Source organism: Eurosta solidaginis, chromosome 2, assembly GCF_040869045.1.
Source record: "Eurosta solidaginis isolate ZX-2024a chromosome 2, ASM4086904v1, whole genome shotgun sequence".
NCBI lineage: Eukaryota > Metazoa > Arthropoda > Insecta > Diptera > Tephritidae > Eurosta > Eurosta solidaginis.
This window is the reverse complement of record NC_090320.1, coordinates 98,985,044-99,003,317: the sequence shown is the minus strand read 5'-3', so window position 1 is coordinate 99,003,317 and position 18,274 is coordinate 98,985,044. Positions and strand designations below refer to the sequence as shown.

Below are 18,274 nucleotides of genomic sequence, written 5' to 3'. Positions count from 1 at the left end.
AAATCCCCGGAAGAGAGGTTGCGGGCCGTGCTCCTGCACAAGTACTGTCCGAACTGTCTGTCACCCTTTCACCGGGTGGACAAGTGCACCAGCAAGTATCGCTGCAAGAGATGCCAAGAGACGCACCACACTACGCTTCATTTAGATGAGCGTCGGCCGCTATGCGACGAGACAACCACAAATGGCAACGACAACACGTCCGACGCGTTGTCAATCAACCTCTCGGGACCGGCTAAATCCTGGGCTCAGCAGGTGGAGGAGGAGAGAGCAAAGGCCGAGGAAGAAAGAGGTAAAATGGAGACAAGGCGGTCAACGGTCAATCATGGGATGCGCAGTTTCCGGCCGCTGTTACAGCATGAAAGAAGCGCGGCGAAAGCAAATAAACATCGAGACGAACGAGCCAACTGGCAGTACCGCGACATCAGACTCCAAGGAGGCCCGACCAAAGCATCACAACGCGAAATAAATCGACGCCCTACCCTTCTGCCGCCCAAAATATACGAACACTATCGCGCGACACAACGGAAGGTTTTCGTACAGGTCGACTCCTCCAAGCTACTCCAGCTCCCATCATGCGACCTTTCGTACCTATTGCGCCGACGGCCATCGTGCGCATCGAATCACGCCAGTACTTACACTTGGTTCGTGCCATCATCGATTCCTGTGCCACCAGCACCATCGCCGGTGCAGAGCTGGTACGCGACTTACAATTGGAGCGTCAAGGACATGGGCAATGCACACCCGTACTGCGTGGCAAATTCGGGTCATCGACGCACATAACAACTCAAGCAGCTTTCGTCGAAAGCCATTACCGCTTGAGTCCACCGTCCAATGTGGACCCGAAGATTGCCGCGGCTAGCGGATCCGCAATTCTACCGCTCAACACCAATACGGCTTACACTCGGCGCTTACATATACGCCGAATTGATGGTGAGCGGTACACCGGCATCGACAGTATATTTAAGTAAATATGCACGGAATTTAAAACCACGTACGTATATTTAATAACTTCTTTTCTTTTTCCACAGGAGAGCGAAACGTGAGGTCAACCATCTGGCGTGCAGTGCTTGCAGTCCGCATCTGCACTGCGATATTTCGTTACAGCGCCTTACTGGACGTGCGATGACATGGAACTCCTTTTTTAATTTTTTCTTTGTTGCTTACGGCAAGGGGGCCGGTATCCTTAGGCCGCAGGCCTAAATATAACACCCCTTCCCCCTCGTAACATAATTTTCTTTAGTTATTTTCCTTCGTTTACTACCACCCACATATGCTTGTGATCACTAATACACACAGGCATCTGTGAGTGGTAGTACGTATCTATCTTAGATTTTTACCGCTGTAAGCCCGCGGTACAGCAACTTTGTTGCCGGGAAACCCAACGAAGGAGCTGTATCGTGGGTTTATCGGCTCAAGTCGCAAAGAGGCTCGTCCTCTTTGAATCCAGCAGCCAGCAAAGGTACAAAAGTAAAAGTGCAAATTTTCAAAATTATTATCATATACCATTTTCCACAACATTTGTTAAACCAATTCTTAACACTTGTTGTATTTCTATACAGTTAATAAAAAAGCCATTTGTAATTCCATGTATTCACGAAACCTTTATTCATGTATTCACGAAAAATTTATTTCGGCACTATAGCACCGCATTTGCGATTTAAATTACAAATTGAAAAAACTATGTCATTTGATTCAACAAGGTCAGAAAAGTGTAGAAAATATATGTGTAGTATTAATAAGTAAAGAGAACATAAAGAAATAACTAGTATTAATTTAACAAGTCTAAACATCCTGTAGGTCCTGGCTGTTTTCAAAGGTTCGTGACATATGGTTTTTACATTCTTCGATGCACCCCGTATTAATAATATTGTACCGAAAGGATTTAACTTCCCTTGCAGCACTTTTTTGTAGTAGGTCATGTAGAGCTTCTACCGATTCAGAAGCATGGAGACTAATCAGTAGAGCACTTTATGAAGACTCTGCCACGCTTAATAAAAACTGCCCCCAGCTCCCTTCTCTTCTTAAAGTGCAACGACAACTTAAATACTTCATGGTTTCTCTTACTTTACTCGTTGCTCGTTGTAGTATCCGCGCATTGGAGCACATACTAAAGTGGGTGAGGAGGAGTGGACTTTTGTTCACGCGTTTAAAGTCATTGATCGTTTTTAAGAACTTATTTCTTTAAAATGGTGTTTTAAACTTAATTATCGCTGAGTACGCAAATAGAATTGTGGCTAATTTAAGGAAATTCTTGATTATTCTGCCCTTCTCTATCGTTCGAATCGCTAAACTGTCGAATAAATAACTCAAACATTCAGTAAAGCGAATGTTCTTTATTTACACTACTTTGGTAGTAGTACTTCACAATTAGATTGCCCGCGTACTTCACTGTTAAAATTAAACTGACTGTTTAGGCCACAGGCCTATATATATCCCCCCCCCCCCTCCTAACATAATTTTCTTTAGCTATTTTCCTTCGTTTACTACCACCCACATATGCTTGTGATCACTAATACACACAGTCATCTGTGAGTGGTAGTACGTATGTATCTTAGATTTTTACCGCTGTGAGCCCGCGGTACAGCAACTTTGTTACCAGGAAACCCAACGAAGGTTCGTTGGTTCATCGGCTCATGTCGCAAAGAGGCTCGGCCTCTTGAATCCAGCAGCCAGCAAAGGTACACGTAATCTCACGTTCACGTAAGTGCAAATTTTAAAAATTATTATCATATACCATTTTCCACAACATTTGTTAAACCAACTCTTAACACTTGTTTTATTTCTATACAGTTAATAAAAAAAGCCCTTTGTAATTCCATTTATTCACGAAACCTTTCTTTTGTTCTTATTCTCTTCCTTTTTGCCTAAACCTATACCTTTTTACAATTACGTGGGTGCGCGCCGCTGCCACCACGCTTTTGTACACTGACTGATTCTTTTTCAGCTTGCGCCGCTTTTATACCCCTGTAGCTTCGGTCACCTACTTATCCTAGGGTCCAGACTTTTCACGAACAACCTTCTCGAGTTGCTTATTTATTTCTCATTTCTGTGCTCATATTCACGTTTGTCATCTTGTTATATGCGTGTATATGTGTGAGTAATAACTCCTGCACTTTTAGCTGTTATTTACATGTATTTGTTAACGTCTGATCTCTTATGACTTCTCACTGGTGCCATCCATGCGAAACTGGTAACATTCACCAAACTGCCAGCCTTTCCAAATAAACAACTTTCATTCCATTTTGTAGTTTGTCAATGGTTTGTATGTGGTAAACCGCATCGTTTATTCGTCTTACAACTTTGTATGGGCTACCTACTATTGGAAAACCTTTCTTTCGTTGTGGGTTATATAACAGCACCAAATCTTCATCCAGAAAACCATCCGAATTAATTGCTTCATCGTATCTGGCCATGACTTCGGGGTTTGGGCCCTTTTGATCTGTTGCAAACCTTGCAGTTGGCAATCCAGTTCAGTGACCAACTGTCGGCAACCAACCCAATAGAATATCTACTTAATTTTCTCGAGCATCTTCGTCATTTCATGATTACCTCCACTTAGACCGTTATGTACCTCACTGAGATCGTCAGTGTATAAAAACGCACTATGAGGGTAGGTGCACTGAGGGAGTAAGGGGAAGTAGCACTTCTCTTTAATAAATAAAAAGTGCGACAACTTTCGTTTTAAATATATATTATTATTTATTATTTAATTATTTATTTTAACAATTGAGGCGATGTGTGGAATAATGGTGTAAGTCGAGTTATACCGTTTTTCCATAAATCAACTAAATAAAAAGAGCACGATTAAATACACATACCATATTAATCTTAGAAAATAATAGTTATATTTAAACAAAGATATTAGCTTCATTTATTTTAAAATTGTGCAGTAGTGAAGCACCGATATGGTGTAAAAATATATTCAATGTCGTAATAGAGCAGAAAGAACTGAAAAATAAAAGAATTGAAGTGGTTTCAAAAACGACTAAGCAGACAGCGAACTCCATTGTTAAAAATAGAAAAAAGGTTAAAAATGAGAAAAGTTGTAAATAAACAGATTGCTAAAAATAACAAAAATAAATAATAAATAGTTATAAGCATTTCTAAATCTCAATATATAAAAAACACGTGTCACACAATTGAGGACAATGGACTCCTAAACTACTGAACCGATTTTGAATTTGTTTTGCACCCCGTGTGTAGTTTGATCTAACTTGAAATATACGTTAGGTCTCTAGGGTCTCGAGATATAGGCCAAAACGTGGACCCGGGTACCCCTAGAGTGTATGTATAGAATGTGGATATCAAATGAAAGCTGTTGATGAGTACTTTAGTAGAGGGTAATTTTCATACCCCTGGGTGACTAGGGTCTCGAGATATAGGCAAAAACGTGGACCCGGGCACCCCTAGAATGTGTTTATACAATATGGATATCAAATGAAAGCTGTTGATGAGTGCTTTAGTACAGGGTAGTTTTCATACCTATTGGTGACTAGGGTCTCGAGATATAGGCCAAAACGTGGACTCGGGTACCCCTAGAGTGTGTTTTTAGAATATGGATACCAAATGAAAGCTGTTGATGAGCGCTTTAGTAGATGGTAATTTTCATACCCCTGGGTGACTAGGGTCTCGAGATATAGGCAAAAACGTGGACCTGGGTACCCCTAGAATGTGTATATAGAATATGGATATCAGATGAAAGCTGTTGATGAGTGCTTTAGTAGAGGGTAATTTTCAAACCCCTGGGTGACTAGGGTCTCGAGATATAGGCCAAAACGTGGGCACGGGCACCCCTAGAATGTGTTTATATAATATGGATATCAAATGAAAGCTGTTGATGAGTGCTTTATTAGAGGGTAATTTTCATACGCCTGGGTGACTAGAGTCTCGAGATATAGGCCAAAACGTGGACCCGGGTACCTCTAGAATGTGCTTATGGAATGTGGATATCAAATGAAAGCTGTGGATGAGTGCTTTAGCAGAGGGTAATTTTCACACACCTGGGTGACTAGAGTCTCGAGATATAGGCCAAAACGTGGACCCGGGTACCTCTAGAATGTGCTTATGGAATGTGGATATCAAATGAAAGCTGTGGATGAGTGCTTTAGCAGAGGGTAATTTTCATACCCCTGGGTGACTAGGGTCTGGAGATATAGGCCAAAACGTGGGCCAGTGAATGCCTAGACAGTGGTTATACAATATGGATATCAAATGAAAGCTGTTGATGAGTGCTTTAGTACAGAGTAATATATTATCCAGAGATGGACTGGGACTGTGATTAGGACTAGGACTGGGACTGAGACTCGGAATGGGACTGCAACTGGGACTGGAATAAAATACATACCACCTTCTGGGACAGGCAATAAGGGATGCAAAAGAATGAGAAGAAATTGAGAGAAGAGAAAAGAGAGAAGGAGATTGAGAAAGAGATAGAATGAGACGAAGATGGAGATAGATGAAGCGAAAAAGACGGAGGGAGGAGTGAATAAAAGGATTAGGAAAAAGTGAAAAAAGGGGAGGGCAGAGTCAGACAGAAAAAGCTTATTAAAATGTATGCAGATTGGCCAAATTTAGGGCAGGACAACGTCTGCCGGGTCTTCTAGAAATAGAATATAATGTATTTAACAATGGTTATTAATATATCTACTATTTTGCTTAATAAAGTATCTCAATCCAAATATTTGATATTCGATCTATGGAATAACGGTATAACTAAAAAAACAAGAAATCATCAATTTTCTAATAAAATTATGTATATATAAAATTTATTACTTTTTCTTATTAAAGAATCATACTATCTAAAATCTTACCAAGTAGGATTATTATAAATTTATTTTTACCTGTATTGTTACGTTTTTTTTTCACTTTTATCAAAAGGTAATCAAGCTTTTACCGTTATTCCACACATCTCCTCAATTGGGGATTTAACACCTTTGCGTATTTATTTTTTAGGCGATTATAGTTAGGCGGATGGCGAATAACTAACTTAAAAACGGTCCAGTGCACTCCGTTGGACCATTTTACTTCTTAACTTAAAGAGATAGGATGACATATTTACATCATTAGATTTATCTTCTGGAATATGCAGAGTTAAGAAAACTGTAAGTACATATGTAAATATGTAGGTATATCTTAAATATGCATATTTTATGCAAACGGTAAGTTAACTAATTGACACAGGGTGAAGGTAAAGATTTTATACAATGAAAGTATTTCAAAAAGATAAGTATTTTATATAAAGTATATCATATTAACATGTTTATAAGTATATATACATATATATATATTACGCCGGGTCAATTTGTGGGGAGGCAAAAAAATCGCCCATTGCTCTGTGAAAATCATATTCTAGGGATCAAAATAAGAAACTTTGCCGAAGGAACAATACCTCTAAAACGAATTCTGGTGTCCCCCAATTTGGGTCGAAATTTTGGGTAGGGGCAAATTTTGAAAAATCCCACTTTGACCCATTTAGAGTGCTCCAATCGAGTCCAAATGTATGACCGACCCCCACTAACTTTGGAGGCCCGACCCACCGATGCCAGTGGCACACCCCCTGGAACCCCTCTGGGGTTCACCATACAAACATTTCAAAAAATCGACGGTTTTGCAATTTACATGAAAAAATCAGCGAAATGTCTATGTTTTTTCTTTTTGGAGTTTATTTTTCTCTTTAGAAATTTATTTAGTCAGAACATATGTAAATGAAAAAATTAATTTAACTTAGTAATAGAAAAGAAATTAAAAAAAATTATTAGAAATTAGCGTTTTTACAACCCTTTTAAAACCAAGGCATCACTGTGATGCATTTGCATGTCGTAAACATAGTTGTGTGGGTTTTTTATTCAACCGTTTTAAAAAATGAAGGTATCACTGTGACACAATTGCAGATCGTAAAATTGCTTGTGTTGTTTTTTTTAAGCCACCACAAGACACAGCAGGTAGAATTGAAATTACCATTTCATTCTTATTACCTCGTCTCGTAGACCATATATAACGCAACAGTTTTTGTGAATGCATTAAGTCGTTGTGAAGAACTCAAAGTGTGAAGTGCTAATTTCAGATAAAAAAATATTTCATAAAAAATAATAAGTGAAGTGACCATTCCAAATCAAAAAGTTTACAATGAATCCACCATCCTCTACACCGCAAGATGAAGCAATTACATCAACAACTATCGAAAACCCAATGAGTCATATACCCAAGCATGATGTTGCTTTTTTTGGTGTGTCTACTGATTTAACTAATATTAATTTACCAACCCATCTGGATATCTTGAGATATTATTTTTACTTAAGCGAACGTGCTAAAACAGAACAAAAAAAGTTTTCCCATAAAAGTTTTCCCATCACTATTCAAGTACAAGATAAGTTGATTGGAATTTGGGAAAAACTTGGTATGGAAATAATGCTTTGGGAGTGTTCGAGAGAAAAGTTCTTCGAAAGATTTATGGACCTCTACGCGTTGGCGATGGCGAGTACCGAAGAAGATTTAATGATGAGCTGTACGAGCTATACGCAGACATCAACATAGTCCAGCGAATTAAAGCGCAGCGGCTGCGCTGGCTAGGCCATGTTTTGCGAATGAAAGATGATGCTCCGGCCAAGAAAGTCTTTCTATCGGAACCCGCCTATGGAAGCAGAGGTAGAGGGCGGCCCCCACTCCGTTGGAAGGACCAGGTGGAAAACGACTTAAACTCCCTTGGTGTGACGAATTGGCGCCGGTTGGCGGAGCGAAGGAGCGACTGACCGTTTAGACGGTTAAGCGCCAATTAAGTAAGTAAGTAAGTATGGGAAACCTCTCATCATGGATAAATCGAAAGTTCGCAGAGAAAAAGAGAAATGCAGACAAGAAGTGCTTCGCAAACGGTTAGATGATACCAATTTGTTAGCGTTTTCATTCGATGGCAGAAAAGATGATACTTTAACGATAGATAAAATTGATGAGAAGTATCATACTAGGATGGTAAAAGAACCTCATCTTGTTATTTTGAGAGAACCCAATTCTGAATTGATTGGTTACGTAAGACTGGAACATGAAACCGCTGAATACAAAACAACCAAATTAAGTGGTTTTTTCAACGATAAAAATATATCACTGGATGCATTAATTGGAATATGCACTGACGGTGAGCCAACAAACACTGGCCCACACGGTGGAATTATACGACGATTCGAATTGCTGTTAAAAAGACCATTGCATTGGTTCGTTTGCTTCTACACTTCAACGAACTTCCGTTTCGGCATTTGTTTAAAGCTTTGGATAAATCAACCAGCACTGGACCAAGATCGGCAACCGGAAAACTGAGCCGTCAAATCGAAACTTGTGAAACTCTTCCGGCATGTTATTGCTATCACTCCTTTATTATAATTGTCAACCATTTTTAATTATTTTATTATTATATATTTTCAGGTGGTGGACGGCTTCCAGAAAATTGAGTTGCAAAATATGCCCCCTGCTCCAGAAAAAATTCAATTTTCCACCTGTTCGAAGTGCTTATACGACATGGCCCATGCAATTTCTAGCGGCGTGGTTCCGGTGGATCTGGCTAACATCAAATCAGGGAAAATTGTACATTCTCGGTGGCTCACCAAGGCCGCTAGATTATTGCGATTATATGTGACAACGGAAAATCCAGATGCAAATTTAAGAATTCTGGTTGAATTTATAATTAAATGTTATGTGCCAATGTACTTCAATGTCAAGTATTACAGCTCTGTCGTGTACGGCAGTGCATTATTTTTCAAGTTCATTGGTTGGTCACGATTTCTAGAATCTCGTTTACGCAAAATTGTCAATCAAGTAATTAAAGATAATTCATATTATGCGCATTCGGAAAATATCTTGTTATCAATGTTGTTCGATGATAGCAAAGAAAAGCGCGACTGTGCTATCAAGAAAATTCTACGCTATCGAACCGATGTTGACGAGCCAATGGAACTAAGAGTTTATAAAAAACCAGATATAAACTTTAATTGCACAAGTTATACGGAAATGATCAATTTGAATGATATAAATATCGTATTTGAACCACCATTCACGCGAAGCATTCCGTACGATACATTGAAGGAATATTTAAATCAAGATGATCCACCGTTTAATGATCCAAAAATTCCATCACACATACAAGGAACGGAACGACATGTTCAGTTGCTAGCTAGCGTTTCCAAACGGGTTATACCGGAAAATGTAGAGGCTGTTATGGCGACGACATTAGAGAACCGTGCGAAATTGCCCAGACTTGAAAGTAAAAAAGACTTCAAACAATAATTTTTTTTAGTTTCTTTTCTATAACTCACTTAAATTAATTTTTTAATTTACATATGTTCTGCTAAATAAATTTCTTAAAAGAAAAGATAGATATTATTATAAATAGGCTAACGTCACACTAAATGGAACTACCTCCATTTTTTGTATCTTGTATCCAGCGATCGAACAATTGAAGCTATAGATAGAAAAATATAATGAGAGGAAACTAAGACGCGAATACATCAAATAAAAACCTTACCAACAAAGAAATGATTACACAAACTTCACCAACAACTAATCTGGAATTACCTCTATTTAACAAAACAGTGGTTTATGTGAAAAATAATATATAGAGAATTACTAAAAAAAAAGAAGACTAATAAAAATTGTGTAAAAACAAAAAAAAAAAAACAAAAACTTTTAAATATTGAAAACTATTTAAGGGCTTTTATTTAGTATATATTAACAAATAATAAAAAAAAATTGTGAAAGACTGTTTCATTAAAAGAATGTAAAATAATTCTAAGTAATAAACAATTAGATTTACAAATTAAACAAACGAAAGAAGGAAGTTGCAGCATCATTTTCCAGATTTTCACAACAACTCAACTTCATAATTATAAACATGGCTCTAACTTTAGCTGAATGTCTTCGTGAAACAAGAAGTCTACCTGCATTCAACGGAGGTAGTGATTATACATTATCAAATTATTTAAGGGACGTAACAACCGTTTTACAGTTAACACGGGCAAAATATCAAGGACTCCTCAAACTGCTTTAGGTAATCGGTTGCAGGGTAAAGCATTGAGAGTAGTTGAGACATTAGTTAATCCTACTTGGGAAAGTGTAATTATAAAGTTAAAAGAAGAGTTGGGTATTAAAGGGATTTTTTAATTTGAGAACTGATGCTCTAAATGTAAATGCAAAAAAAAATATTGAGGATCTACATTTTAAATTAAGAAATATTTTGAAATGAACACAAAATTTGGTTTAGAACCAGATAATTTATATACTCCTGAGAATAATGAAAAATTAATATTTGATATATATGTTAATTATTTGCCCATTCATATTAAATCATTATTGTTGCAAAATCATATAAGATATATTAACTCTGCATATAGTTTCTACTTAGAAAACAATATTTTGAATGCTATAAAGCTGGTAAGTTATAAGTATGTGGATTTGCCTTACGATAACGACATATCTGGCAACACCTGGCGCAGTCTCTAACAATTGTGCGTAGAGAAGACACGGTAATCTCATTATGGTGATGGTGAAATTTTCTATGGTAAAAATCAGTTATTAAATGCGTTACTCTGTGGTTTCTCGGCAAAAATATTGGAAGTTTTAAGTTGATATATACGCCGTCTATGCGATCGATTCGTCCCTTTACGCGAAGGACTCCGTTCTCGTCCAGGTATGGCGACCACTTATAGAATGCAGATCGCCGCTGAATACTTTGTCCAGTTTTCAGGCTCCCTATCTCCTCGGTAAATGCTTCCCCCTTTCACGTGGCTATTAGGGCGAACTCCGCCGCTTCGTTGGCACGCCCTTCGAATAGCGATTGTAAGGAATGGGTTTTACTTTTCAAAACCCTTCGCAGGAAACACAGAACGAACATCTGCGTAAGGCGGAGTTTCTCCCACGTGCTGAATCTATTGCTATCAGCAGATGTTGCCGAAAAAACAGGTGGCCCGAGCGTGCCTACGCTTATGTGATGGATCACTGCGACTTCCTCTATTGTATTTCCTGCTAAGTCTGTCACGGCCCACTCAGATTCGGGTTTACTTAAAAACCTCGGCCCTCTAAACCAACGCGTATTATCATCAAACTCGCGTTCTTCGTTCCATTTCGTACCCTCATCGGCGATATTTTCAGATGATGGGAGCCACCTCCATTCTCTAGTACTGGAACTTTCCAGAATTTCTCCAACGCCTAACGCAACGAATTGATGGAATTTCCTTGCATCTGTTCGCACCCAATATACAACATTTTTGAGTCCGTGCACTTACGTGTACATTCTTTTAATGGTCACTTACAAAATTTGCTAGCCTCAGACCCAGAACTGTCGCTAATAACTCTAGTCTCCGTATTGAAAGAGGTTTTAGTGGCGCCACTCGTCTCTTTGAAGCCAACAGTGAAAAACTCAACTCGTTTCCTTTATCTGCTGGTATGTACGCAACGGCAGCGTAAGCGTTCATACTTGCGTCCACGAAGACGTGCAGATGATTTGATGGACTAGGGCTGGCGAATATGTAGCAGCGAGAAATCCGAACGGTGTTTATCGATAAAATTCGTCTCATCCATTTCCACCATCTTCTGCGTTCTTTTTCTCCGATAGGCTCATCTCAGTCGACTCCAGAGCGCCAAATATCTTGTAGAATTATTTTTGCTTGTATGACTACGTACCCGAAGAGTCCCAAAGGGTCAAATATTTTCATGATCGTGCGCAGAACCTGACGCTTTGACGGAAACGTTGACTCATCGAATTCATCTGGTGGAAACCGTTCCACAAACGTAAGCTCATCAGACTCTGGCAGCCCCCACATTCCTAAAACCTTTTGGACGGTAGCTACGGGCTCGTTAAAACATCACAAAGGGCAGTCAACGTACTCTTCAAGTTTGATACCCAATTTCCCATTTCAAATCCGCCTTCGTTGTGAATCCATCAAACGTCAATGGCTGTACGCGTTAGCTCCTCCTCACTCTCTGCGCTTTAGAGCCAGTCGTCGACGAACGTGTTGTCGATAATTACCTTTGCAGCTTCGGCATGGATCTCGTTGAAGCAGTCAGCATTCGGTTTTTCACGTAGTTTGCCAATGAATAGGAGCACGAAGCCCCTAATGTCATAACGCACATAGCATATACCTCTGGTTGTCGATTCGGGTCGCCGCCTCGCCATAAGAACTTCTGCGCTGCCTGGTCATCTTTGACCACCCTTACCTGATGGAACATTTCTCGTATGTCTCAGCATATCGCCACGGACCTCTCCAGGAATCGAAGCAGGACTCCTATCATTAATTTCAACTGGTGTGGCCCTTTTAGCAACATGCTGTTTAACGATGTATCTCTGACCCTAGCTGCGGCGTCCCAAAGCAACCTGGTTTTGTCTTTGTTGGCGTTAAATACCTTAAATATGGGAAGGTACCATGACTTACCACTTGCCAATATTTCATGTTTTTCCAATTTGCTTACGTAGCCTTTCTTCTTGCAGTCATTTATTTTGTCGACCATAAACTTATAGAGTTCAGGGTCGCGTTTCATCTTGGCCTCCAAATATGATAGATTGCGATGTGCCTGTACAATATGCAACGAGTACATTAATCTTTTCACAACCATAAGGTTCCAACTCAGCGGAGCGCACCTAGTTGGTAAAATAAGGTTCGAACTCAGTGGAACGCGATATAGTTGCTAACATAAAGTTTGTAATATGCAGCCAACTTCCGGCATCCGCAATATATACATATACTTCCGGCATCCGCAATACATAGACGGGCAATTTTCACCATCCACACGAGTACTTTTTTCAACCTTTTACCTTGGATATATATATTTTTGAAGTTAAAAACCTCAATCAAATTACTGTGTACCACTAACTCCACTTATCTTATATGCCAATAATAAATAAATAAATGTAAGGCGTTATAACCTCCGAAGAGATCTAAAGCCGAGCTTCTCTTCCAATTTGCGTCGTGCTCCTCTTAACTTTCCCTACAAATTGGCTGGACGAGACCTACATGTTTTACGCCGACTCCGAACGTCATCTGCGAGGCAGATAAGTTTTCACTGAGAGCTTTTCATGGCAGAAATACACTCGGAGCGCTTGCTAAACACTGCCGAGGGGCGAGCCCAAAAACCTTATTTCTAAAATTTTGATGTTGCTTTGCCCGGGGATGCGAACCCACGGCATACGGTGTGGCAGGCGGAGCACGCTACCATCACACCACGGTAGCCCCCGCTTATATGTAAATAAAATGCACAATTAGCCTACCTATTGTTCTCATTCAATTGTGAAGAAAGTTCCTGCGATTTTGGATTACGCAACAAGAAAGTTACAGTGAGTGTATCGATTTGACTATTGCTTGCCATACCTCTGGCGTCTGGCCATACGACACAAAAGGACCCTATTACCATAATGTTTATATAATATCCGAATCCGGCAAGTCCACGGCAAAGCAAGTTTCCAAAGCAAACCTGTTTCCCACATCTTCCCGTACGGCAGAAACTTCAACTCCAACTTTCAATGAGGTGTAAGGAGCGTTCATCTTCCGTGGAGTGGAGTGGCTTAGATGGGGCGTAGACACCAAAGTATGCTATTATCTGTTCATCCATGCGCTCACTGCTGGTAGGGTCACGGCCGCAAATATGAAGCAATCGCGGCATTGCAGCATGGCCGGATTAGTTGCGTCCGAAAACCGTCCATCCCAATCGGCATCTAGCAGCAATCAGATCGGACCCGCGGTGCTCCTTGATTTCAAGCGGCACCCCGATTTTAGCGTTATCTACTCCAATAAGAATCGGAGCCCTGACCGCATTATAGGGCATTAGGGGAAGACTTTTGAGATGATAGTGTTTTTCTATCGTAGCGCTATCTAACGTTTGAACAGGGAGGCCTATATACGCGATAGTTCTCACACCTCGTAACCTCTCGGTTGTATCGGTGTAATTTCGAAACCTACAAACTTCGAATGTTGCTCGCTTTGCGTAATTTCGCTAGTCCAACGAAACATACCTCTTCAGACGGCCCGTCCAAGTTAAGTTCATTTGAAAGGTCACTTTCAATTAAGTTGCAGGAGGCACCTTCGTCGATATGTGCATATGTATTTATAGATTTCGATGCGCTATGAACTGTGACGGCTATATACCTAAATAGAGTGTTTGTTTGTTCTTTTATCGACCGTTCATGGTATAACGCGACTTGCCCTTGGTTAGCGCTGTTGTTTAAAGGAGTGGGTATGTGCAAGGGAAGATTGTGTGCCATCAGGCAGCCATCGACCCACACTTTTTCCTCAAAGAACATCGACGAACGTAATGCGCATTGAAGCATCGCAAACAAAGCTTGTTTTCTCGTATGAACTGCTCGTTGCGTGAGAGTGCGGTGAATTCAGTACAATCCGACAGCTTATGATTGACGCTACACTTAGGGCATACAGCAACCTTATCCCTCACCTCTTACCTTTTATCGACTACGTTGTGAACTGAAATTCTGGCCTCCGAACCACTGGGGCCACCCTTTTTGATTTCATTGTTATCAGGTGTAGCTGCAGACGTCTGACTTATCGTTACTTCACTCGCACACATAGCTAATCTAAAAAGCCATTTGTCAAAAATGGCGATGTCAACCCTACTGAGTGATAAACGATAACTACCCTAATTTAATGTCTGGTCGCTTGACAATTTAGCTACTAAATCGTTGAGCAATACAGGGTCATTCAAGTAATCTGCCAGTCCGACCGCCTGCATAGTAGTGCGATAGTTTTGTACTGCAAGCGAAAAGGCTACTAGCGTTTCTAGCTTTCCCCCTTTTACGACTGGCTCTCGTCGAAAATTGGATTGCATAGTTTGGTGAATAACATCTGGCCTGCCATAAAGCATTCGTAATGTATTGATCGCCAGCTCCACCGTCGATGGCATCATTAACTTACCACGCACTGCCTCGAGGGCTTTTGATCTGTTGCAAACCTTGCAGTTGGCAATCCAGTTCAGTGACCAACTGTCGGCAACCAACCCAATAGAATATCTACTTAATTTTCTCGAGCATCTTCGTCATTTCATGATTACCTCCACTTAGACCGTTATGTACCTCACTGAGATCGTCAGTGTATAAAAACGCACTATGAGGGTAGGTGCACTGAGGGAGTAAGGGGAAGTAGCACTTCTCTTTAATAAATAAAAAGTGCGACAACTTTCGTTTTAAATATATATTATTATTTATTATTTAATTATTTATTTTAACAATTGAGGCGATGTGTGGAATAATGGTGTAAGTCGAGTTATACCGTTTTTCCATAAATCAACTAAATAAAAAGAGCACGATTAAATACACATACCATATTAATCTTAGAAAATAATAGTTATATTTAAACAAAGATATTAGCTTCGTTTATTTTAAAATTGTGCAGTAGTGAAGCACCGATATGGTGTAAAAATATATTCAATGTCGTAATAGAGCAGAAAGAACTGAAAAATAAAAGAATTGAAGTGGTTTCAAAAACGACTAAGCAGACAGCGAACTCCATTGTTAAAAATAGAAAAAAGGTTAAAAATGAGAAAAGTTGTAAATAAACAGATTGCTAAAAATAACAAAAATAAATAATAAATAGTTATAAGCATTTCTAAATCTCAATATATAAAAAACACGTGTCACACAATTGAGGACAATGGACTCCTAAACTACTGAACCGATTTTGAATTTGTTTTGCACCCCGTGTGTAGTTTGATCTAACTTGAAATATACGTTAGGTCTCTAGGGTCTCGAGATATAGGCCAAAACGTGGACCCGGGTACCCCTAGAGTGTATGTATAGAATGTGGATATCAAATGAAAGCTGTTGATGAGTACTTTAGTAGAGGGTAATTTTCATACCCCTGGGTGACTAGGGTCTCGAGATATAGGCAAAAACGTGGACCCGGGCACCCCTAGAATGTGTTTATACAATATGGATATCAAATGAAAGCTGTTGATGAGTGCTTTAGTACAGGGTAGTTTTCATACCTATTGGTGACTAGGGTCTCGAGATATAGGCCAAAACGTGGACTCGGGTACCCCTAGAGTGTGTTTTTAGAATATGGATACCAAATGAAAGCTGTTGATGAGCGCTTTAGTAGATGGTAATTTTCATACCCCTGGGTGACTAGGGTCTCGAGATATAGGCAAAAACGTGGACCTGGGTACCCCTAGAATGTGTATATAGAATATGGATATCAGATGAAAGCTGTTGATGAGTGCTTTAGTAGAGGGTAATTTTCAAACCCCTGGGTGACTAGGGTCTCGAGATATAGGCCAAAACGTGGGCCCGGGCACCCCTAGAATATGTTTATATAATATGGATATCAAATGAAAGCTGTTGATGAGTGATTTATTAGAGGGTAATTTTCATACGCCTGGGTGACTAGAGTCTCGAGATATAGGCCAAAACGTGGACCCGGGTACCTCTAGAATGTGCTTATGGAATGTGGATATCAAATGAAAGCTGTGGATGAGTGCTTTAGCAGAGGGTAATTTTCACACACCTGGGTGACTAGAGTCTCGATATATAGGCCAAAACGTGGACCCGGGTACCTCTAGAATGTGCTTATGGAATGTGGATATCAAATGAAAGCTGTGGATGAGTGCTTTAGCAGAGGGTAATTTTCATACCCCTGGGTGACTAGGGTCTGGAGATATAGGCCAAAACGTGGGCCAGTGAATGCCTAGACAGTGGTTATACAATATGGATATCAAATGAAAGCTGTTGATGAGTGCTTTAGTACAGAGTAATATATTATCCAGAGATGGACTGGGACTGTGACTAGGACTAGGACTGGGACTGAGACTCGGAATGGGACTGCAACTGGGACTGGAATAAAATACATACCACCTTCTGGGACAGGCAATAAGGGATGCAAAAGAATGAGAAGAAATTGAGAGAAGAGAAAAGAGAGAAGGAGATTGAGAAAGAGATAGAATGAGACGAAGATGGAGATAGATGAAGCGAAAAAGACGGAGGGAGGAGTGAATAAAAGGATTAGGAAAAAGTGAAAAAAGGGGAGGGCAGAGTCAGACAGAAAAAGCTTATTAAAATGTATGCAGATTGGCCAAATTTAGGGCAGGACAACGTCTGCCGGGTCTTCTAGAAATAGAATATAATGTATTTAACAATGGTTATTAATATATCTACTATTTTGCTTAATAAAGTATCTTAATCCAAATATTTGATATTCGATCTATGGAATAACGGTATAACTAAAAAAACAAGAAATCATCAATTTTCTAATAAAATTATGTATATATAAAATTTATTACTTTTTCTTATTAAAGAATCATACTATCTAAAATCTTACCAAGTAGGATTATTATAAATTTATTTTTACCTGTATTGTTACGTTTTTTTTTCACTTTTCTCAAAAGGTAATCAAGCTTTTACCGTTATTCCACACATCTCCTCAATTGGGGATTTAACACCTTTGCGTATTTATTTTTTAGGCGATTATAGTTAGGCGGATGGCGAATAACTAACTTAAAAACGGTCCAGTGCACTCCGTTGGACCATTTTACTTCTTAACTTAAAGAGATAGGATGACATATTTACATCATTAGATTTATCTTCTGGAATATGCAGAGTTAAGAAAACTGTAAGTACATATGTAAATAGGTAGGTATATCTTAAATATGCATATTTTATGCAAACGGTAAGTTAACTAATTGACACAGGGTGAAGGTAAAGATTTTATACAATGAAAGTATTTCAAAAAGATAAGTATTTTATATAAAGTATATCATATTAACATGTTTATAAGTATATATACATATATATATATTACGCCGGGTTAATTTGTGGGGAGGCAAAAAAATCGCCCATTGCTCTGTGAAAATCATATTCTAGGGATCAAAATAAGAAACTTTGCCGAAGGAACAATACCTCTAAAACGAATTCTGGTGTCCCCCAATTTGGGTCGAAATTTTGGGTAGGGGCAAATTTTGAAAAATCCCACTTTGACCCATTTAGAGTGCTCCAATCGAGTCCAAATGTATGACCGACCCCCACTAACTTTGGAGGCCCGACCCACCGATGCCAGTGGCACACCCCCTGGAACCCCTCTGGGGTTCACCATACAAACATTTCAAAAAATCGACGGTTTTGCAATTTACATGAAAAAATCAGCGAAATGTCTATGTTTTTTCTTTTTGGAGTTTATTTTTCTCTTTAGAAATTTATTTAGTCAGAACATATGTAAATGAAAAAATTAATTTAACTTAGTAATAGAAAAGAAATTAAAAAAAATTATTAGAAATTAGCGTTTTTACAACCCTTTTAAAACCA

The 18,274-nt window shown here is 39.2% G+C and overlaps 1 protein-coding gene across 8 annotated transcripts in view; it reads right to left on the bottom strand.

Annotated features, from left to right (window-relative positions):
• Positions 1 to 18,274, bottom strand: part of LOC137240104 (uncharacterized) — a 1,657,600-nt gene that overhangs the window by 319,575 nt on the left and 1,319,751 nt on the right. The gene's annotated exons all lie outside the window — the stretch shown is intronic.